Below are 22,766 nucleotides of genomic sequence, written 5' to 3'. Positions count from 1 at the left end.
CACTCCTTCATTGCTGATGGGAGTGCAAACTTGTACAACCACTTTGGAAATCAATCTGGCACTTTCTCAGAAAACTGGATCTAGGACTACCTCAAGACCCAGCTATTCCACTCCTTGGAATATATCCAAAAGATGCTCCACCACACAAGGACATATGCTCAACCATATTCATAGCAGCCTTATTCATAATAGTCAGAATCTGGAAACAACCTAGATGTCCCTCAGTCGAAGAATGGATAAAGAAACTGTGGTACATTTACACTATGAACTATTACTCAGCTATTAAAAACAAGAAATCCTGAAATTTGCAGGCAAATGGATGGAACTATAAATGATGATTCTGAGTGAGATAACCCAGACCCAGAAAGACACACATGGTATATACTCACTTATAATTGGACATTAGCCCAAGAAAGATGTCCCCTGAAAGTCTTCACTTAGCCAGAGATTGGGATAGATACTGGGCCTTCCTACTGGGACTCCAGGTGAGAGAGGTAAGGGAGAATGGGGAAATAGAAGGATCCAGAGGGTCCTAGAAACCTACAAGAAGATCATTAAGGCTGGCAGATCTGGACCCAGGGGTGTCTGCTCAAACTACTGTACCAACCAAGGGCAATGCATGCAGTAAGCCTAGAACCCCTATCCAGATCTAGCCAATGGACAACATACTCTCCACAGTTGTGTAGAGAGCAGTGACTGACTCTGACATGAACTCTGGTGCCCCCTATTTGATCACTTCCCATTGGTGGGGAGACCTGGTGGCTTACTCAGAGGAAGAGTAAACAGGCTACCAAGATAAGACCTAATAGGCTGTGATCATATGGTAAAGGAGGAGGTCCCTTTCTGTCACAGACCTAGGGGAGGGGAATAAGATGAAAAAGGGAGGGAGGGGGGAATGAGAAGATAAAAGTGAGGGGATAACAACTGAGATGTAATCTGAGTAAGTTACTTAAATAAAAATAAAGAAAAGGAAAGAAAGGTAAAAACAAGGATGCTGGGAATAGAACCTGAGTCGTCTGGAAGAATAGGCAGTGTTCTTAATGAGTGAGTCACCTCTACACACACACACACACACACACACCTGACCTTCATGGCTCTTCAATGTATATAAAATATCCACAGACACTTCACTTGCTATTAGGCAGCATGACTCTTGGTATGACTTCAGCCTACTTTCCCTGCTGGTTTCCTAACAAATAATCTCCTTGTAAATGCAGGATTAATGGTTTCTATTGAGCTTATTTTGAATCTTTATCTAGGTTTATGTGTATTCTAGAGTGCTCTACCTCTTCCTATAAATTGTCCCCATTATTCAAGGTTTCCACAAATCCCATTCTTTGCTAAATTGCAAGGGCCTGGTGGTGAAGGCCTGTAGTCTCATCTACTGAGGTGCCTGAAACAGAAAGATTACAAGTTGAAAGCTTTCCTTGGTGGTACTAAGTTCAAGGCCAGCCTGGGCAACTTACTAGAAATGTATTAAGTACTTTTCTTGTTGCTGGAAAACAAAATGACAAAATCAACTTAAAGAGGGAAAGGTTTCCTCCAGCTCCCAGTTGAACATGATATTGTTCATAATGATGGCTTTGGCATCAAGGCTGGAGCATGAGATGGCTGGCTACCCTGAGTCCCCAGTCAAGAAGCAGAGAAAGGACCTGGAGAGATGGCTCAGAAGATAAGAGCGCTGGGTGCTCTTCCAGAGGACCGGGGCTTACCTTCCAGCAACCACATGGAGACTCACAATAGTCTCTAACGCCAGTTCCAGCAGGGCGTGGTAGCACAAGCCTGTAATCCCAGCACTTGGGAGGCAGAGGCAGAGGCAAGGGGATCTCTGTGAGTCAGCCTGACATGTTCTTCTGGCCTCATCCAGTACCAGGCATGCATGTGGTCTGCAGGCATATATGAAGACAAATGCTCATAAATAAAATAAATATTCTTAAAGAAGTGAAGAAAGATGACTGCTGGTATCCCCCTTCCTCCCCCTCCTCCCCCTCCTCCTCCTCTTCCTTTTCTTCTTCTCCTCCTCCTCCTTCTTCTCTCCCTCCCTCCCTCTCCTCCCCCCCTCAGTTCTGAATTTCATCCCACGGATGCTGCCACTCATAGGTAGGGTGAGGCTTCCTATTTCCGTTAGCCAGTCTAGACACTTCCTCATAGACAGGGCCAAAAGTTTGTCTCCTATTTGATTCTAGACCCTGCCAAAGTGACGATGTAGATGAAATGTCAGGGGCTGGGGAGACAGCTTATTCAGTAAAATCCTCAGTGCACAAGCATGAGGACCTGAGTTCAATATGGGAAAAGGGAGCAAAGCAGATCCTTGGGGCTTGCTGATGGGCCTGCCATAATCTGTAGGCCATAGCTCCCATACTCTCCCCCCCCCTTCTCTCTCTCCTCTCTCCTCTCTTCCCTCTTCTCTCTCTCAAGACAAGGTGGACAGTTACTAAGGAATGACAGCCATATTAATCTCAGACCTCCACACATGAGCATGCTCTCACCCTTAAATACCTTCCCGGGCTGCGATGGAGTCTTTGCTATGGACAGGCTCATGCAGTACCCTCTTCACTACATACCCATCGCATACATACGACACTACCGTCCTCGTCCTTATATCTGCCTCTCTCCAGGTGTTGGATGCATTACCGACTTTGGCCAATGTGTCCATTTCCATCTGTATCAGTAGCCAGGGTATGTCTGAATCTTCACTGGGCCAGCACTGTAAGGGGGTAGTGATGTCAGTGGAGACACTGTGGATACAGAAAGGAACCTTCAGTGCCCACAGAGGTCTGTGAACAAGAGAAGAAACTGTCCAAAAGCCATTCTAATTTCATCACTGGAAGAAAAAGCCTGCTTGTTTGGTACAGGTACTCTAAACACTATCATCTCTTCCTCCAAGCAGAGTCCAGACTCCAGCTGTAATCAACTACAAGTGACTTAAGGGGGAAGGGTCTGGTTTTTATTCATAGTTTAAAAGGATACAGCCATTGTGGAGGAGGGAGGCATGTAGGCAAGAGGCTCCAGAGCAGCAGGAGTATGCAAATGGGACCTGTCACATCCTGGTACAACAGAAGCAGAGATCAAATAGGAAGTGAGGCTGGGCTATAACAACCTAAGGCTCATAGGCAGCATCCCTTCACTTCCTTCAGCATACTTGTATGTGTAAAAAGTTTCACAATCTCACAGTGACACTAGCTAGGGACCAGGTATCTAAATCTACAAGCATATGGGGAACATCTCACCAAATTGCCATACCAGCTGAGAGGATGGCCATTTCCAACCAGCTCTTTCTTCTAAGAAAGAGGCTGCAATGGCAGGTAGTGAGCACACTGAGAAGGAAAGAGTCATGATGTGGTTGACCTCAGGAAGAAAGTGTGTGGCCTGAGGGAAACCAGCCAAGCCTCAGGCTAAGGCGGGGCTGTCTAGAAACTGGAGTGAGGAGAGTGAGGCTACAAGATGAGAGGATGAGGGGGATGATCCAAGAACAGAACCCCCTTCCCGTGGCCATGCCAGTGAAGGCCCAGCACCTTCAGGTTGAGTGATTGGAGACCAGTGTTCTAAAGAGACACTTCTCAAGAGTGGGCTGGGGGTATGGAAGTCCTAGGGTTGGTGCTACGCCCTGTGGTCAGTAATCATGGAAGCATTACCACCACAGACCTGAAGAGGAACCTGAAGACAGAGAGAGGCTGGAGGACAAGCGATGAGACCCTGAAGGGACATGGCTAGCCCATGGCAACCTCTCTCTCTCTCTCTTTCTTTCTCTCTCTCTCCTCTTCTCTCTCTCTTTCTCTCTCTCCCTCCCTCTTTCTCTCTCCCTTTCTCTCTTTTCTCTCTCCTTTCTCTCCTCTCTCTCGTTCTCTCTCTCTCACTCTCTACCCCCCTCATCTATTTTTAGACTCCTTATGAACCAAGCCTAACCAAAAGCAAAAGACATGGAAGTTCACTGGTCCTGCCCATAGAGACCAGAGACCAGGCACAGGGTAGGGTAGAATAGGGTAGATGAAGAACCCAGAGCAGAAAAGGAAGGCAGCCAGGTTGGGGTAAGGGTCTTCCTGCAGTGACCTGTTAACAGGTGTAGATTGTGAGAGCATTTTGTAAGCTGAATTTTATCTCCATGTCTGGCAAATATGAATGCTGAAATCCTAACCCCCAAAATAACTGCCTTAGGGAGCTAAGTAAGGTCAAATGAGCTCCTAAGTGTGGGGTTTAATCCATACAGATGGTGTTCTTAAGAAAAGACTGGGGAGATGGCTCACTGGATAAAGTGCTCACTGTGCAAACATGAGGTTCTGAGTTCAGATTCGCAGAGTCCACACAGAGAGGTTGAGCTTGCTTGTGTACACCTGTAATTTTAAAACAAAAATGTATGAATAGACTTCTTTTAACATGAAGAGGGGGGAGGAAGAAGAGAAGGAGAATAGGAAGAGATATCTGAGATACCTGTCCAAGAAGGGTCACATGCAGGAATAGAAAAAAGGTAGCCCTCTACAGACCATAGTGCTGGAGTAAATTCAGCCAGATCTAATTGGCTAGACTGACGAGCCAATCCAGCCAATTAGAGAACACCCTAACTCAAAAGATAAGATGGGAGAGTAAGGAAGACACCCTATGTCTACCTCTGGCTTCCACATACATGTATTCATATATTCATGCACATGCATGTATACACACACACACACACACACACCCCAAATGAGAAAATGGAGTTGTCCTATAAAGGAACAACCATGCCTTTAATAGATACCCAAGGCTAACAAATAAAAAGCTCAGTGCCATGATGTTATTGGCGATTGCCATTGCTTTTGATTATACTTGAGTCATAAGACATAAAGAAATCAAGCTGGCACTGACCTAGAAACTTCATCCTACTGGCTAACTTTTATAGCACTGCAAGGTGCTATGCATGCTAACAGAGGAGAAACGTAACCATCAATCATGCCTAAGTATATCTGCAAGCTACAGTGATGAATAGCTTGCCAGTAGCGGCACAAGTAAATTGGGACTAATCAACTACTATATAATTGTATTTAAGTCCTAGTCCATGGATGAACTCATACCTAGCACTGTTATTAGGCCACAAACCTATGGATAGACAGATCATGAACACTGGGACAACCTATTACTATTATTTTGGTAACTGGGTATAGTATTAAATCAATTCCTAATGATTTATGATTACACTCATCAATCCAGAAACTATAAACCTTAAGTCATGAGTTAAATACAACTTACTGATGTATTTTTAGTAGATTTACATCATATTTATTATGTCCTATTATTTTGTTCTTGCCAACGCAAAGGATTGAACTGAAGGCTCTCTACCACTGAAGAGCATCTCCAGCCTCAGGACCACATTTTAACTAAACTGGTTTCTATCTTTGAAAAAATTGGTAGATGTGTTAGCTTTCCATTATTGTGATAACATACTTGAGAAAATCAACTTAAAAGGTACGGTATCAAAGTTTCAACCGATGTTTGGTTGGCTCCATTATTTAGGGGCCATCGACCATTTGAATGGTTTTCATGTTACTTGCTCAGAATGCATATGCACCAAACTAGCTCTACTTTGGACCTCAGATTTCCTTCCCTCACCCAGTACCTAGCAGGTGGAGGCTTCCCAGCCCTTCTTGCACATTGATGTGTTAGCTTTCTGGCTGACTGCCTCTGTTTGGAAAGCTTGATTAAAGAGCTCCCACCTCAAAAGATCAATTTGATTCCCCATGTCCTGAAAAGTCCTGTTTCTGAACCTGAAGACAGAGCCAGATGTTCTCTTAGAGGTCCCCTGAGAGCCACCAAGCTGGCCTTGCTGGCAAACTTCCTTCTGTCTCCTGTCCCTCGTCCCCACACACATGCCAGATCCCATCTTTAGCCATATGGCCTTGCTTCAAAACAATCATAACACAGAAGCAATTGAACAGTGTTATGCACAGTGAAACTTAATGAAAAGAAGGATTATGCTCCATGTGCCCACAGGTGGCTATTTAAATTAATGCAGATTAAATTAACAGTTCGCTGCCTCAGTCACACTAGCCCCATTTCAAGCATTCCATGCCTACCTGTGACTAGCAGTTGCTGTGATGGGCAGTGCACTGCCAAAAGCTCTTCAGGGCCAGGCTGATGATGACGTCAGGAAGGACAAGGAGATGAGTGTAAACCGAGGCACCTCTCAAGGGGTTGCAAATCACGCCTCTTAGGCCACCTGCAGAGAGAGAGTGGGCCAGAGGAGTGAGGGCAGAGGCTTCTAATGAGTGAACCCCATCCTGACCATCTAGACAGAGCTCAAATTTCCATTGGTTCAAGTTCACAGGTGCTTCGCTCTTGAAAAGCTGGGTGCTTCCAAACATCTAAACTTCAGATGAATCTCCAAAACAGCCCTCCAGCCGGCGCCTGATACTCCTGCAAACCTCACCAGCGGGACCAAAAGACAAGGAAAGGAACTGCTCTCCCACCCAGATAGCCCTGCAAGTCTTCCCTGCCAAAGGCTGCAGCCATTCCTCACTCTGGGTGTTCATACAGATGGCAGTGTAGGATGACTAAGGCATTTTTACAGAAGGGAAACTGGGCTCAGGGGAATCTGAATATATTGCTTTTGGCAAAAGGCTAAGGCATTTTAGGTGAAGCTAAGAGGTGAGATTCAATTTTCCAACTTCTGAATAAATGTTTTCTCTTATACCGCGTTGCCCCTTTAGAAAAAAGCCCTCAAGGGTGCAACCATTGGCGCAAGTGCTAAAGAGCTGGGACGCATACTAGAAAGAAGAAAAGATGGTTCTGCAATCCCCTGAGCTCTTGATGCAAGGCAGTGGAGGTAGACACAGGGGAGTTCCAGCTTGGGAGACAGCACAGAATGCACTTCACTTAGGACAAGAGTTCTGCTTGCAGGAATGAGGCTGATGCTAATTGTCTCTTTCTAGCTACCTAGGATGCTAGGGTGATGGATGAAATCATAGCTGGGAAATCGTTGGGAAGATGGTAAGAAGCCAAAGGATTACAAGCCTCCTGCTTCTCGGAACCCAAACAAAAGCAAAGCTAAAATAAACAGACACTTTTCTCAGCCTTTTAGTCTTGCGAAAAAGAGAAATGTCAAAGAAATCAAGCTTACATCAGACAGATTATATATAAGTTTCCCCCAGGGGGCCCACGTGTCAGAAATGGCCCAGCTCAGCCTCCTATATTCACCCAGTTGGTGTCCTACATAATGAGAGTCACTTGGAACATAACAAGTTAATGAGCCCACGAACCCACAATGGACCTTCTGAAGCAACAGAAGCACACCCTCAGACTCTCAAACACATTCTCCTGTATTGAAATCAGACAGTGCGTTCTCCATGACAGTGGGGTTCTGGTAGTCCAAGGAGCCCACGTGGTGGGAGCTCCATGCTGACAGCTGCTTCCACAGTCCCCACGTAAGGTAGAAATGGATGTGTCACATCACACTCGGGCTTAGAAATCTTTCACCACAGTATCAATTCTGAATATAGTCAGGTACTAACTCAAGTTAGACAGCCACATATAGCTTTGGAAGAGATGAAAGCACGGTCTTCTACCTGTAGCCGGGGATGAAAGTGCTCCAGGGAACCCGTCACATTGGAGCTCCTTCAGTCCCTGGATGAGGATGGAGCTCTTTACCAGCCCCAGGACAGGCCAGAATGATACATTCACATGACCACGTGCCTTGTGAACTTTGCAAACTGATATATTTTTGTATTTTATATCTTCATATGTGCATCTGTCCTAGACATATAAAAAAATCCATGAATATTTGCCAATAGCTGCAGTGAATAGTAAAGTGTACGTGGTGCTGTTCTTCCAAGCTAATGCAGAAGAGGAGGAAACTGCCATTTGACCGTAACAGAAGGTGTGAGAAGAGGGGGCAGACATGTACTGCCTCTCCCTCCCCCACATCCTTCCCTTGGTCTCAGCCTGTATCACCGCATCTTGCTTTACAGGAGTCAGCATCCTACCTCCCGAGAAATCTTGAACTACCTGAGAACATAGCCCGAATTATGGGCGTCTAAGTGTAGAAGTGACTTTAGAGGTCGTAAAGCACCATTTAGCCTCGCTCAAAAACTTAAATAAGAAAGACAGTGGCCAAGTTTATACAACTAGCTGGGAAAAGCCACATCCCCAAACTTTGAACCTCTATACTTTTCCTTATAGGATCTCACATAGCTCATTAAATAAGTATTGTTTGGCCCCAGTGCCAGTATGAACTGAAGTTAGAGCCTGGTATTTTTGTCAGCATGAAGAGATGCCATTCCTTTCCGCTTCTGCACCACCGAGTGATACCCCAAGTCACACCACGAATATCTCTATTTCCTCAAAATCGACTTTCTGTGCCTTTCCTCACCTGCACCCCAAGCCAGTGCTCTCCGTACACAGCCCACTCCTCAGCCTTCACTATATGCAATTCCTTCCGTATTCATGAACTGCACTACAGCTTCCTTCTGCCTTCTGGGAATCCCATAGTCTATTAGACTAAAAGAGCGTTTAAGAACCAAATGGCCCAGTCCCTATATTTTACCAGTGTGGAAAGGACGGTAAGGATGGTTCAAAGGAATTAAGAGGTCTGTTTTTCTGGACCACATATGTCAAAACAAAGCCCAAGGATCCTGATTCTAGAGCATTTCTCTTGGATTTTTCCATACTCCTCAGTGTGAAGGAGATTCCTGTGGTTCACCTCACTGGTGCCTAATGTTAGGTTTTTAGGAGATGATAAAAATAAGAATTGATTGCTGGTTTATGGTCTAATTCTGCACTCTTGATACTGAAACTACAATGACTGAGATTTGTTGTGAGAAACATTTATTTAAGAAGGAGGGGTTTTTTTGTTTGCTTGATTGGTTTGTTTTTTGTTTTTGTTTGTTTGTTTGTTTGTTTTTTGTTTTGTTTTTGTTTTTGTTTTTGTTTTGCCCAGAGGCACTGATCAGTTTTTCTTTTAGAACAGGGTACCTTACCTTCCTGAAAAATTATCTTTACAAGTTCTCAGAATCCAGAAAGAGGAGCATATCCTATTTGCTTTACTTCACCTACTTAGACAGGTGAATCTGTCTGTGTATTGGGGATACTCACACACACACACACACACACACACACACACACAATGGCTGGTTGGCTATAACAAAAGGATTACTTACAACACAGTGGCCAACAGAGGGGAACAACAAGATGCTGAGCAGCCAGAGGTTTAAGGTCAGCAGCAATAGCTGGGCAATTACAACCCAGCTCCAGGCTTCAGTGGTGGGAAAGGGACCAGTGACGATCCAGTGCTATGTGTAGAGAGACTATGGAGTGCGGTCCATGGGAAACCCACAGAAATAGAGATGCAGGATGAAACACACCTTGGCCTCGTTTATCTACTTCCTCACCATTTCTCTCAGAGCTCCCCACTGGACCGAGGATGAGAAAGTTCTCAGATTTAGTTCTGATGGTTCTCCTGAGTGACAGAATGCTATGTAAGCCTCCTGGAGAGGCAAATGGAAATCGGTCCCACACAGCTTCTTTCAGCATTGTACATTTCCAAAAACTGCTCTTAAATGCCTACCCAAAGTCAGAGATTCTTTCTCTCAAAGGCCATCTCCTCTGTGTGAGACTTCCTGCTCAGTCCCCAAAGTCTGAAATTCTCTTCCTAGTTGTCTGGCCATGTCCACTGCCTCACAAGTGACACTCACAATGAAAACCCTTCCGGTTTAAGCCCTCTTTGGTGCAGGGTAAGCTTACTTACTGAATCCGCACTCTGAGAAGCTGAGACATGGAGGTCCCACTGGCAATCCAAAGAGCAGGGGCCAGAGGTGAACTCTCTTCGCCACACCACTGCTAGTGGCGCCAGGCAAAGCTCCTCATCCTTGCTCTCTTAGCCTGCAGGTATTTTGCCAAAAGAAAATGGCCACCTGATGGATGTAATGGGAAAAACCACTTACACCAGGGAAAGCATTTGGGGGTGGGGGGGCGAGCAGACATGGTTGTATCCTAAAACAAAATTCCTCCAGGTAGCCTTGAAAATAATTGTGAATAATTTCTCCCTCCAAGCCATTTACTTAATACGGCCTAATACTGCTTTCCTCAATTTTGCCAAATAAAGCTCTATTTTTCAGCCTTCTAGAATGTTCTTTGCTCCTCACCAAGGCAAACCTACTCCTTGTGAGTGCCTTTCCTTTTTTTGGTATCATTTCTAAGGAAACCACTCTTATCTGCTTAGAGCATGGGTGGCGTTGCTGTGGAGACCCAGCAGAGCACTGTCGCCCCTTTATGTCCTTCTCCATTCACTGATGCGGTTGCAACAGGGTGCCCTTCAGCCAGCCTTGACCTCTCTCTGACCTGGGCATAAAAATGCTAGCAGGAGTTTGTCTCCTGTTGTTTACACCCTCCAAGCTATCAATCTTTTTTTGGACTGGGCAAAGTTATCCTCTCTTTGCAGCCATGTATATTTTCGAAGCCCATCTGGCTCCCCCCCACGCCCCCCCCCCCCCCGATTCGGCCACGTTGTTTTATACATGAAGGGAGTACACTGAGAAACATTCAGAAAAGCCCTCTCTGTGGAACAATTTCCCCAACCATAACTATTCACGAATTCCTCAAGTCATTTAAAAATATATTTTTTTAATCAAGGCTGAGAACATGGCTTAGTAGTAGGGTGTTCACCTAAGATGTGTGAGACCCATATTCTGTCCCCACCTTGGGAAGAAGAAGAAAAAAAAACTTACTAAATGAATCAATGTTGGGGGCAGGGATGCGAGCAACATAAAACCTCATGTATGATAAAATATCAAGTAATAACGTATCATGTGAAAATTTACATAGCAGACTCAACTTGAAAGTCTAGCAGAATCAACTGTCAAACTGATATATAAAACGTGGGATATATGCACAGCAGGATATGATGCAGCCATAAAGGATGAGAAAGCCTGTCATCTGCAGCAGCACAGATGGGCCTGGGCAGCGTTGCATTAAGTATAAAGTCAGGGACCGAAGGGCATCTGTTGCACGTGTTCACAGACACGGCAAGTCTACAAAGCTGGTCTGAAGGGGTGGGAAACGGAATGTCGTGACCAAGCCCCGAGAAGGGTATGGGCTGTGAAGGATACAGAGACAGGACGGATGAAGGAACGGCTGGCAGGAGGGAACAGCTTCCCAGTAATCTGGAACACATTAGGATAAAATGGCTCACCACAATGAGTTGAACGTCTTGAAGTAGCTCAGCATTCCCAACACAAAGCAAATGCATTTGCCTGGGAACACAGATATGCCAATTACCATTAGCTGATCATTGTACAATAATATACAGGTGTAGAAATTCCATAGTGTAGACATAATTATGTATAACTGCTGTATGCCAACTGAAGGTAAAAAATATTTTTAAATCTGTGTATAATTCTCTTATAAGAAAGACTGTGGAAAAAGTCATATGAATAAAAACTGTTGAGTTGATCACGTAAAAAGATGACAATTTCAATTTCCAAAATTTGAAAATGAGTAGAGGGTGTACTGTCTTGGGAAAGGCTGTGTGGACCTGCTGTAAACTCAGAATGAAGGTGTAGTTGAGTAATTTGGGATGCTGGAAAGAGAAACTAGCTAGGGGCCTCAGAACTGTGGGAGAGAGAGAAGGTTGCTTCTCTTGACCTCTCATCCAATGGGGGAAAAATGCATCCCCAACCTCTTAGCTACCAACAGCAAGTAGCTTGGCTGCCCTATCTCTTCCCTGGATCAAATGAGAGTCAAACACAAGGCATGCTCAATACCATCACAAAACAATCAAAGAACTCTTGCTGGTCACAACAAATGGCCAGGAGAGGTGGTCTTCTCCACTGAGATTATGACTCTTTTCCTCCATGGGAAATACAGGTATTCAGGGGGCACCAGCAAGAATTCTGTCAAGACAAGAGGCTCAGACCAGGAAAGCCTTTTTCACTCACACACACCTGAGATTTCCCCACCTATTAACACTCAGTCTTCACACTGAAGAGTCCACACCAAGACACAACATATTTAAAGTTCCTGAAGGTTAACTACAGGAAAAAAAATACTTCAGAATGAACCAGAGAAAAACGTGAATCTAACTAAAGGAGAAAACAAGTTGAATGGCAACATATTTCTCATCACGGAGGACAGAGGAAGCAGTATAACGTTCTTTTTTAGTTCTGGAAGGAAAGAATTGATATAAATGCAATATCTGGCAAAACGATCCTTCAGGGATAAAAGGAGGAAACCAAGGTCCTTGAGTAGAGGAAAGTAGAAGCTTGTCACTAGAAGAATGACTTTTAATAATGCAAGGGAGGCTCTTCAAACACAGAAGAAATGACAAAAGGCAGAAACCTGAGGCTTCCGGAAAGATGAAAGAATAAACCGGAGCCTACAGCAATGGCTTATCCCTCTTGGTGAGTTTCATTTTCCAAACTTGTTTTATAAAATTACAACCCCTGCAATAGTAGGGTTGAAAATTGGTAAAGGGGACTAAATAGAAAACAGGTTTTCCCAGTTCACTGGAAACAGTAAAATATTGAAGCTAGTATATGTTAATAACTGAAATATGTACATTAAAATAGTAAAGGGAGCTGTGGCAAGTATATCAAAACATGCTAATAAAATCTACAAGGTAATCATAAGCAATTTGCAAGCAAATGAAAAGAGAAAGAGGGAAAACAAAGAAGGAACTTAACAATCAACTTGGGCCTCCGATGTAACAGAAGATGACAATCCTCCCACAGTGACGAAGGGCTACAGCAGCTGAGATCGTATTTGGATTGCTTGTAAAGTGGAGGAATCCCCAGGCTGCCTACCTTGGGGAACAGGAATGCTAATCTCTACAGCCTTCCATGGAAAAGAAAAAAAATCAGTGCTTTTATTTATTTGCCTGCATACTTGGGTTGTTTGTTTTCCCCATTGCTGAGAGTTGAGTTTCTGGGATGCTAGGCAAGGATGCTCATGCATGGTCTCTCGGATGCTAGGCAAGAGTTCTTGTACCAGGCTACAGCTTCAGGCCAAGAAAATTGCAAACTGTCTTGAGCTGGTAATTCCCCATATCCCCTGATTGATCATTATAAAATCACTGGTACAGAAAGCACTGTCAACACAGACTTCATGAGATCCTACGAAGTGTCACCGAGAAACAAAATTTTACAACATTGGATGAAACAACTACCACATGAGGTTATGATATGCTACAAGCTAAATTCTGATGTTCTGTTTGTGTATTCTGATGTTCATCATGATTCTTGGCTCATAAGCCCCATACCTCTTGATATTTCCTGGATGGCTAGAACAATGAGACTAATATATGATAGAACAGCATTTGGTCTTTTGCTCTTATTTCTTGGATGAGCTTTGGAATGCCTCAGAGCAGTCATCTGCTTGTCTGTTTGTTTTTGCTTTTGTTTTTGGTTTTTTTTGGGGGGGGGGGGAGAGGGACAGGGTTTCTCTGTGTAGCCTTGGATGTCCTGGAACTAGCTCTGTAAACCAGGCTGGTCTTGAACTCAGAGATCCACCTGCCTCTGCCTCCCTTATGCTGGGATTAAAGACATGCACCACCACTGCCTGACTCAGAGTGATCATGTTTAATTACATTTATAATAACGCTTAGTGGTGTCATGTGCATGCACATGCATGAATATGTGTGCACCAGGCAGTGCATGTGTGTAGATGCTGGTTCTCCGTTCCTACATGTGGTGCACTGTGGATCAAACTCTGCTCATTGGCCTTTGCACCAATACCTTTCCCCATGGAACGGTCTCACAGGCCCAAAGTGATTCGCTTTTTAAGTTAACATACAAAATAATAGATTTAGTTATGACATAAATACCAATATTATTTCATTCCTATCTTCCCCTTGCCCCATTGAACCCCCCCAAAAAAATCTTTACTCCTCACTAGTCTGCTCCCCAGAACAGTACCTCTGAGCATTCTTCACCATAATTTTGGAGCAGTGAAGCCCTCTCACTAGCTCACTGTTTCCCTCCCTCCTGTGTTCTCCTGTGTTCCTTTCATTTGCCCCTTCCATTTCTCTCTTTTTTTGGTTCTGTTCTGGTTTTGTTTTGTTTTTGTTTTTGTTTTTTGATTTTCAAGACAATGTTTCTCTGTGTGGCCCTGGCTGTCCTGGACTCACTTTGTAGACCAAGGTGGCCTCAAACTCACGTCTGCCTTCCCAAGTGCTGGGATAACAGGCGTGTGTCACTGTGCCTGGCTGCCCTTTTCCTTTCTCAAAGGTGTCCCCACAGAAACTAGAATTGCTTTTCCCCACAGTGGGTTATGGCAACTCAGAGTGTGCTCTAATCATCCACTCCCTGTCTTCCTGGTGTGAGCAGGCCAGAAAGAAACTCTCTGGTCTACCTTACTGTAGAGTGGATTCTAAAGACTCTCATTTTGGACGGAAGTCCTGTTCTACATTGTGGAGGAGGGAACGCTAGACAGATGGTCCCTGCAGGATTTCCCACTCAGCCTGCTAGCATTAGGGCACACCTTTTTGTCCAATCCCATTTCAACATAGGTGTCCTTGCTTAAATCCTGGTTGTGCAAAAAGTCTCTGTAGAAACCCAAAGGAAGGTTAGATGCGGAGAGCATCTGGACAGCTGAGCATGTGGGAGCTGGGAGGTAGGGGATAAGCTCACGTGCACGATGGGAGGGAATTAGGCTCCGACTGCAGAAGCTCCTGACCCCCAGAACCCTTCAAGCTTCCACTTTCACCTGCTGGTTGTTGGTATTTTTAAGTGTCCTTTATGATAGCCCCATCAGTAAAAGCATAGGGTTTCTCTGAGTTCTGTGAACTGAGTTGGGGGTGGGATGGGGTTATGGAAGCCACATTTTGTAGCCATGGGTCAGAAGGTTTGGACTTGTGGCTGATGTCCAACATGGGACCTGGTCTGAGGGACTGAGCCCTCAACCTGTGAGAGCTGACACCATCTCCAGGTGTAGAGCAGCAGGTCGGCAATGAACTGGAGGCCAGCCGGGTGGATCCTCCCTCTACAGACCTGCTTGCTGGCTTGCTTGCTGGTAAAGAGCCATTTCTGTGCATTCTAACATCACACAAGTGCACAGTGTTTTCATTTATATCGGGAGACACTGAGAGTGAGCTGGCTTTCCTGCTGTCACAGCAGAAATAAATTAATTAAGCTACAGTAGATTTAAAAAAAAATGTATGTATTTTAAATTATCAAAGAAGCAGAAGGAAAATGATGTGAGGGAAATGGGAGCAAAGCAGATATGATAATCCACTTTGGATTCCGAAGTGGAATTTTGACAAATGGAAACTATATCACAAGCGCACAGTAAGTGGGGTGACGTGACTCATACATGTGAATCCCTACAACCGGGGGGAGTGTGAAGACTCAAAGGAAGAGGACTGGGAAGGCATAAGTCAGAAGATGGTGGTAATTTTACCATGTGTAGTTTGGTATTTTGAGAGATTCTCACTACGCAGTCCGGTTGGCCTCACACTTACTATATATGCCCCAGGCTGGCCTTGAACATGAAATCCTGTCTCAGTCCTCCTCCAAGTTCTGTGACTACAGACATGAGTCCTAATGTCTGGCTTAGGAAGTGCATACATATTTTTATGGAACCTTTATTTTTTGCTTGTGTTTGTGTGCGCATATCTGCGTGCCATGTTGCACGTGTGGAGATCAGAGGACAACTTATAGGAGTTGATTCTCTCCTCTCACAACGTGGATTCCAGAGATCGAACCCAGATCATCAGGTCTGGCGGCATTAAACTTGGTGGTAAGCACCTTTAATCACTGAGCCATCTCTCTGGCCTAAATAAATAAATAAATAAATGTGTACATACATATATATGATATATATATATATATATATATATATATATATATATATATATATATATATATATATAACAGAGTTAACTCACTTTATTTTTCTTGTATAATAACGCCTATGTGGTAGCCACGGCTGGAGCCTGGGTCCTCTGAACAGAGACTCTGGCATGGGCTTTCATAAGAATTCCTGATAAGGAGACTTGGTGAATACAGTCTCTTCCCAGAGGCTGGGTGTCAGTTAGCTATAGGTCTTGGAGATGATCAAAATGGCCTTGGCACAGTTACCCAGGGTGGCAGTATAGGCCTTGGCTGATGTGTAGGAGTCATCAATACCAGCCATCATCAGTAGCTTCTTGGGCACAGAAGCAAAGACAATGCCAGTACCTCTGGGGGCAGGGATGAGATGCACCAAAACAGAGCCACAGCGGCCTGTCACCTTGCATGGAACAGTGTGTGGCTTGCAAATCTTGTTCCCTCAAGTAGCCTCTCTGCACAGGGACGATGGAAAGCTTGGCCAAGATGATGGCCCCTCAGATAGCAGTGGCTACCTCCTAGGAGCACTTAACACCAAGAGTGACATGACCATTGTAGTCCCCAATAGTGACAAAATCTTTGAACCTGGTGGGCTGGCCAGCCCTTGTCTGCTTCTGCACTGGCATGATCTTTAGAACCTCATCGTTTAGGGATGCGCCCAGGAAAAAAAGTCAATAATCTCAGATTCCTTAATGGGCAGGGAGAACAGGTAGATCTCTTCCAAGGACTTGATCTTCACGTCCTTAACCAGGCGACCCAGCTTGGTGACGGGATCCACTCCTTGTCTTCCACTGTGGCCTCACACAGTGGTACCTGACAATAACATCATGCATTACACAGTCAAAATATCAAACATTGACATCATCACAGTATGGGAGCATTCACATCTACATCTATGGTTAGACTGGCTTCCTGCCTTCACTCTGTCTCTCACCCCCAGTTACTGCTAACCTGCTCTCCACTCTTGTCAATTCCACACTATATAGACACTTAGGAAACAATGCAATTGACCACTCAGTGCGCCCATCTGGAAATCCATCCACACCGTCATATATACAGTGCATTATAATATGTATGACCCACAGTACAACTGTTGGGCTGGGATATACTGCATGTTTAGAACATGTATACAATGTGTGTGCATGCATACATATATACATGGGCGCCTGTGCTCCTGTGTTAACATGTAGAAGCTAGAGATAGATGCTGGCTGCCTTCCTCCGTTCTTCTTCACCTTACTTTTGCGACATTCTCTTAGTGAACCCAGAGCTCAGCAGTTGCACAGACTGGCTGGCCAGCAAGCTCCTGCACTCCTCCAGTCTCTGTCCCCCACCACAGGGTTTACAGGCAAGTGCTACTACCCTTAACTTTTTATGTAGGTTCTGGGGATATGAACTCAGGTCAAAATGCTTACTAACAAAGCACTTTATTTGTCTACTGAGCCATTTCCTCAGCCCCACATTCAGTAGTTTTGGGGTTGGGTTTTTTTTTTAACTACCCAAGTGTTTCTCAAAATGTTGTACCATTTTACAATCTCACTCCCAGTGTGTAAGTAATCTAGTTTCTCTACAGCAACAGCATTTGAGATTCTTAACATGCTATCAGTAGCTACTCTGATGGTTGTCATAGCATCTCATTATGGTCCTCACTGGAATATTCCCAGGGGTAATGACACTGAAATCTTTGCCCGAGGATCCACCTATGGACCCTCTTCAGTGAGATGTCTGCTCATATTTTTCCAATGCTTTCTACCTGGACTTTTTGTGTTGCGTTTCTGGGCTTGATTGGGTGGTGTATCCTAGGTTCTGACGCTACTGGATGTGCGGTTACAGTCATTTTCTCCCAGACAGAGTTTGTCTGTTCACCTTGCTAACAACTTTTCACAGAAGTCTTTGATTTTAATGAAGCCCAATTTACCAGTGTTTCTATTTATGTGCTGTTACACATTGTCTAAGAACCCTGCCTAAACCTAGGTCTTAAAGGTCTCGTATTTTGTTCTAAAAGTTTCACAATTTTATATTTCACACGTAAAGTTCCTGATTGATTTGGGGTTAATTTTTGTGTGAAATGTAAGACAGAGTGAGGTTTTATTTTGTTGTTTTATCATCATTTGCTACCCAGGTGCTTGGGTGTGGTTCTTGGAAAGACTCTGTTCCCAGCTGAGTTATTCTTGAACCTTTGCCAGAAATCAGTGGGGTCCGTTTTATGCAGGTCTAGTTCTAGGGTTTTTTTATTCCGCCCCATTGACCTATGTGTTTCTTCCTCTGCCAAAATAACTGAGATGCAATCTTCATACCACTGCTACGGTAAATCTCAGCACTGCATGGACTGAAATAGGATATTCTTCTTTTCCAAAATTATCTTAGCTAATTGAATTCTTTTGCCTTTCCATGTACATTTTGAGAATATTCTTATGTACGCCCACAAAAGACATTGCAGGGCTGGTAAGGTGGCTCAGAGGTTAAAGTGCTCACCACACAAATATAAAGACAGAAGTTCGGATCCCTACAACCCATGTAAATGCCAAATGGGCATGGTGGCCCATTCTCAGAAACCAGAGGCAGGGGATTCCTTAGAGAAAAGTAGGCAGCAACACCAGGAACATGGCAAGTTCTAGGTCCCTGTCTCATTGAATAAGATGAAAGAGCCATCAAGAATAATCCTGACTTCAACCTCTGGCCTCCACATGTACACGTATACATGTATACTACACAGACACAGACACAGACACAGACACAGACACACACACACACACACACACACACACAGAGAGAGACACACACACACACACACACACACACAGAGAGAGAGAGAGAGAGAGAGAGAGAGAGAGAGAGAGAGAGAGAGAGAGAGAGAGAGAGGCGCGTACGAATGTACACAAACAGAAAGAAAAAAGCAATGTTAAACCTATATATCAATTTGGGATGGAGTGAAGTTTCACTACATTGGGGTTTCTAATCCAGAGACATGGTTGTCTCTGTTTATTAGGTCTTTGTGGTCCTCAGCACTCAGAATTTAGTCCTCTCTATGTTTTATTAGATTCATACCCAAGTATTCTACTTTTGAATGACTGTATCTTGCATTTTTCATTGCAGTGTCTATGTATTCACTGCTAGAAGCCTTTAATATTTATCTGATTTCTTGAGACCTTGCTTAATTAATTTATTGGGGTACAGCATGTATTTGGCCTAGCTTGGTAGATTCCTTAAGATTCCAAATAGTCACTCATGTTACCTACCAAGGACAATGGTTTCTTCCTTTCTTGTATCTGCATTTATTTTCTTTTTGTGTCTTAAGACACTTGTGTGGTCCCAACACTATATTGGATGTGGACAATGGCAGTAGCCATCTTTGTTTCATTCTTAGTCTTGAAAAAAATTCAATAGATCTTAGCTTTTTGTTTCCTGTTCTATTTTGTAGTTATTGTTGTTTCTCTGTTCTCTTCTTCCTGCAATTTTTCTTTTTTCCCAGTATCTTCCCTGTCTCACTGCTTTCCTGGAATTGTTGTTGTTTGGAAAACCATTTCATTTGTCTATACTTCGTCTGAGTTAATTACTAGTAATCACTTTGTCGTCAATATTATTTGTACATATCTTGCCAATGGGGATGCCATTGAAGAGTCCTTACTTTCCATTATCCCTCCAGCACCAGCCAAGCAGGAAGGAGAGGGTAGCCTCACTACTGTGAGCAGAAATGAGAGCCCAAGCTCACGGCTCCCTCAAGGTGTCTCCACTGCTGGCAGAGTCGCATGTGGGAAGAAGAAAAGGTGTGGTGATTGCTCACAAGTCCAGGAAAGGAAGTTGCAGCTCTCCTCTTGGCTCAAGCTGAGGTGCTGCCTCAGTGGCTAAAACCTGGCCTTCATTGGCAAGGGTGGTAGAGGAACTACATGGTTTTTCAAAGTATTTTACTAGAGTCAAGTTATTCTGTCTGAAAGCCATTTGTTCTGAGAGGCTCTTTCCCTCCCTAGTGTTTGGCCAGGGAAAGCAAGCTTTTCTTGAGACTTAGCTTTTCCGAGCCTGTCAGGGGTTTCTGGAATGTTCTTTGGTTTCATACCTGGAATATGTGGCCGGGTGTGGTGGCGCATACCTTTAATTCCAGCACTCGGGAGGCAGAGGCAGGCAGATTGCTGTGAGTTCAAGGCCAGCCTGGTCTACAAAGTGAGTCCAGGACAGCCAAGGCTACACAGAGAAATCCTGTCTTGAAAAAACAACAACAAAAAACAAACAACAAAAAAGAAAAGAAAAGAAAAGAAAAGAACCTGGGGAACTCACCACTGGGTCTCATCTGGGGTCCTGTGTTATGTAGGTTTCTATTGCTTTGACAAAGCATCTGAGATAATCAGGCTGAAAAGAAGCAAGTTTTTTGTTTTTTGTTTTTTGTTTTTGTTTTTGTCTTTTTAAGCACATGGAGAGACTCATCACGTGGGTTAAAGCAAACCTCTTCATCCTTGGTATGAGTTTGGTAGCTAAAAAAAAAAAAGCAGCCAGAGAAGGGAAGAGCTGAAGTCCTTTAAATCATCTTAAAAGTATGCCAACTTCCTTGTACTAGACCCCACCACCTAAAGGTTCCTCCACTCCCAACAGTGCTACAGGCTATACACCAGGCTGTAGGCATAGGAGTCAGAGGTGGCATTAAAGATCCAGACCATAATAGGTCTCAAGATCTTGCTTTCTTCTCTCCACTGCTCAGAATCATCTTCTATTACATATACATCTACAAACCTATGCATACATATGCACATGTATGTATATACGGGGGTGTGGTGCTTCGCAGAAGAAATAGGAAAGGATGCATCATCTATTCTGTCTTCCCAGCAGCATCAGCACCCACCGTGTGTCTTTAAATTTTGAATTGTTGCCAGTACTTTTAGAGAATTTCAAATAGAATTCAGTGACTTTGCTTCTCTTGCAAATACCTGGCAACCTTGGTCCCATACTCCACAATGGAAAGAAATGGCTGGGCCTGTACTACCCACCATGGTTGCCTATTAGCCACAAATGGCTGTGTGTACTAGTTGTTTTTCTCATCACCAACCAACTAGAAACCTCTTAAAGGAGGGACAAGGCTATTTGGGTTTAGAAAAGAGACACACATCCATCCGGAGGGGAAGACATGGTAGCCGAGAATGGAAAGGAAGTGAGTCTTATCTGTCAAACCTACCCCTATCAGGCCTACCCCTAGTGACATACTTCCTCCAGAGGCTCCGCCTCTTAAAGGGTTCACACCTTTCCAAAACAGAACCACCAGCTAGAGACCAAGTGTTCAGACATATGGGCCCACAGAGGACCAACGACATTCAAGCCACAACACTATGTAAGTTAAACTTAAAATTAGCTGGAACACTCCCACTTCCAAGTCACAGAAGTTAGGTAGGACTAGAGACTACTATATTAGACAGTGAAGTCAGAGAACTGTCCCTGGGTAGGACATTCTGTCACCCAGCACTGGGCTTGAGCCTGTGGAGGTCAGTCATGTTTCAGTGGGTCAAGACGCCACCACTTGCTAGTGTCATCAGCTGCCTCATTCATTGACCCCATCTGCTAAAGAGTGTGTGTCTACAAAGCCTCACTTAAAGAGTTCCTGGGAGGTTAACTGGAGTTACAGACTGGAAGAATCCTGTGGGGAGCACAGCAGGAGCAGAGCCTGGGGTGGGAGGAGCTGTGGTCCTGAACCACCAGGGTTTGAATACAGAGTGGGAGCACAGCAGGGAGCCTACCATTGAGGTCCTCTGAAAGAATCCACCCAGCAGGGGATGGAAGCAGATGTTGAGACTCACAGACAAACTCTGGGGCAGAGTTTAGGGAGTCTTATGGAACAGCTGGGGGACAGAAGCACCTGGAAGGGACAGGAGCTCCACAAGGAGACCAACACAGCCCACAAATCTGGGCCCAGGGGGGACTGCAGAGACTGATGCATGAACCTAGGACCTAGACTCACTGCTCAGACATAGTCAATAGGCAGCAGTCTCCATGTGGGTCCCACACTATGGAGAGCAGGGGTACCTCTGACATGAACTCTGTGCCCACTCATTGGTCACTTCCCCCTGGAAGGGGGCCTTGCCAGGCCACAGAAGGAAAGAATGCCTGGGGTCAGATGGTGGTGGGGGGCAGGGCTCCCCCTTTCTGAGGATTAGGAGAGGAGGGAAGGGAGAAGGAAGGGGGTGGGACTGGAAGGAGATGAGGAGGGAGCTACAATCAGGATGTAAAGTGAATAAATTAAAAACAAATAAATTTAATATTTAAAAAAAGAGTGGGAGAAGAAAAGCAATTGGAGATTAAAGATTCTGGAAACATAGACAGTGTTTTAATCTCCACTTTGCCTGTAACTAGCTGTATCTTTAATCTAAAAGATTAACCTCTGCCAAGCGACCTCACTAACCCCACCCTGGGCCACTCCCTGTTTTGACCTCTGTGCCTCAGCTCTCTTGGTTGTCTGGATTCATTGACTGCCCCAAGACACATCCTTTCTCTAGGGCCTTCCCACTACCTCAGCCTTGACGACTCGGTATCATGGTAGGCCAACTCAGCAAAGCCTGTAGAGTCCAGGGAAGTTTCTCTGAAGCCTCGACCAGGAGAGAGCCCTGCCATTAGAGTCCATGGTGCCTGTTCCAATCCATGGCCCTCACCACAGTATGCATTCTTTATGTCCTCAACCGAGCGCTTGTCTGTGTGTCTTTCCCCCTTGTTTGGCCATAAGCTCCACGGGCACCGTTTACATTAATATATTAAGATAGCTCCTTTTAAACTTGAGACCAAAAAATCCATAAACCTTTCTATCATGTAAGGAAAAATGTTACTTAAATAATTCTCTACCACGGAACTCCCTGGTGACCCCATTAAAAACTGATGTATAGTAGAACTGGGGAGTTAGCCCTACGCCGCCGCTGAGGCCTCCAAGATGTTAGGAATGAGGCCGGACAGCACTGCTACAAGCCTTGCCCTCACATCACCCGGTTCATTACTGAATGCCCTGTTTGTCGCTGCT

At 44.6% G+C, this 22,766-nt stretch overlaps 1 long non-coding RNA gene across 3 annotated transcripts in view; it reads right to left on the bottom strand.

Annotated features, from left to right (window-relative positions):
* Positions 1–2,388: 2,388 nt before the first annotated feature.
* LOC311583485 overlaps positions 2,389–22,766 on the bottom strand; it is a 157,979-nt gene continuing 137,601 nt past the window's right edge. For 2 of the 3 annotated variants that reach the window (XR_014774536.1, XR_014774538.1), the window contains 4 exons: positions 16,368–16,595; positions 9,710–9,875; positions 6,045–6,187; positions 2,389–2,738 (listed from right to left, as the gene is read on the bottom strand). This is a non-coding gene — a long non-coding RNA (uncharacterized lncRNA). The remainder of the gene's footprint in view (positions 2,739–6,044; positions 6,188–9,709; positions 9,876–16,367; positions 16,596–22,766) is intronic. The other variant, XR_014774537.1, reaches the window with a different exon arrangement.

This window comes from Acomys minous (assembly GCF_964271855.1).
Source record: "Acomys minous genome assembly, chromosome: 14".
Lineage (NCBI taxonomy): Eukaryota > Metazoa > Chordata > Mammalia > Rodentia > Muridae > Acomys > Acomys minous.
This window is presented reverse-complemented; position numbering and strand designations above follow the sequence as displayed.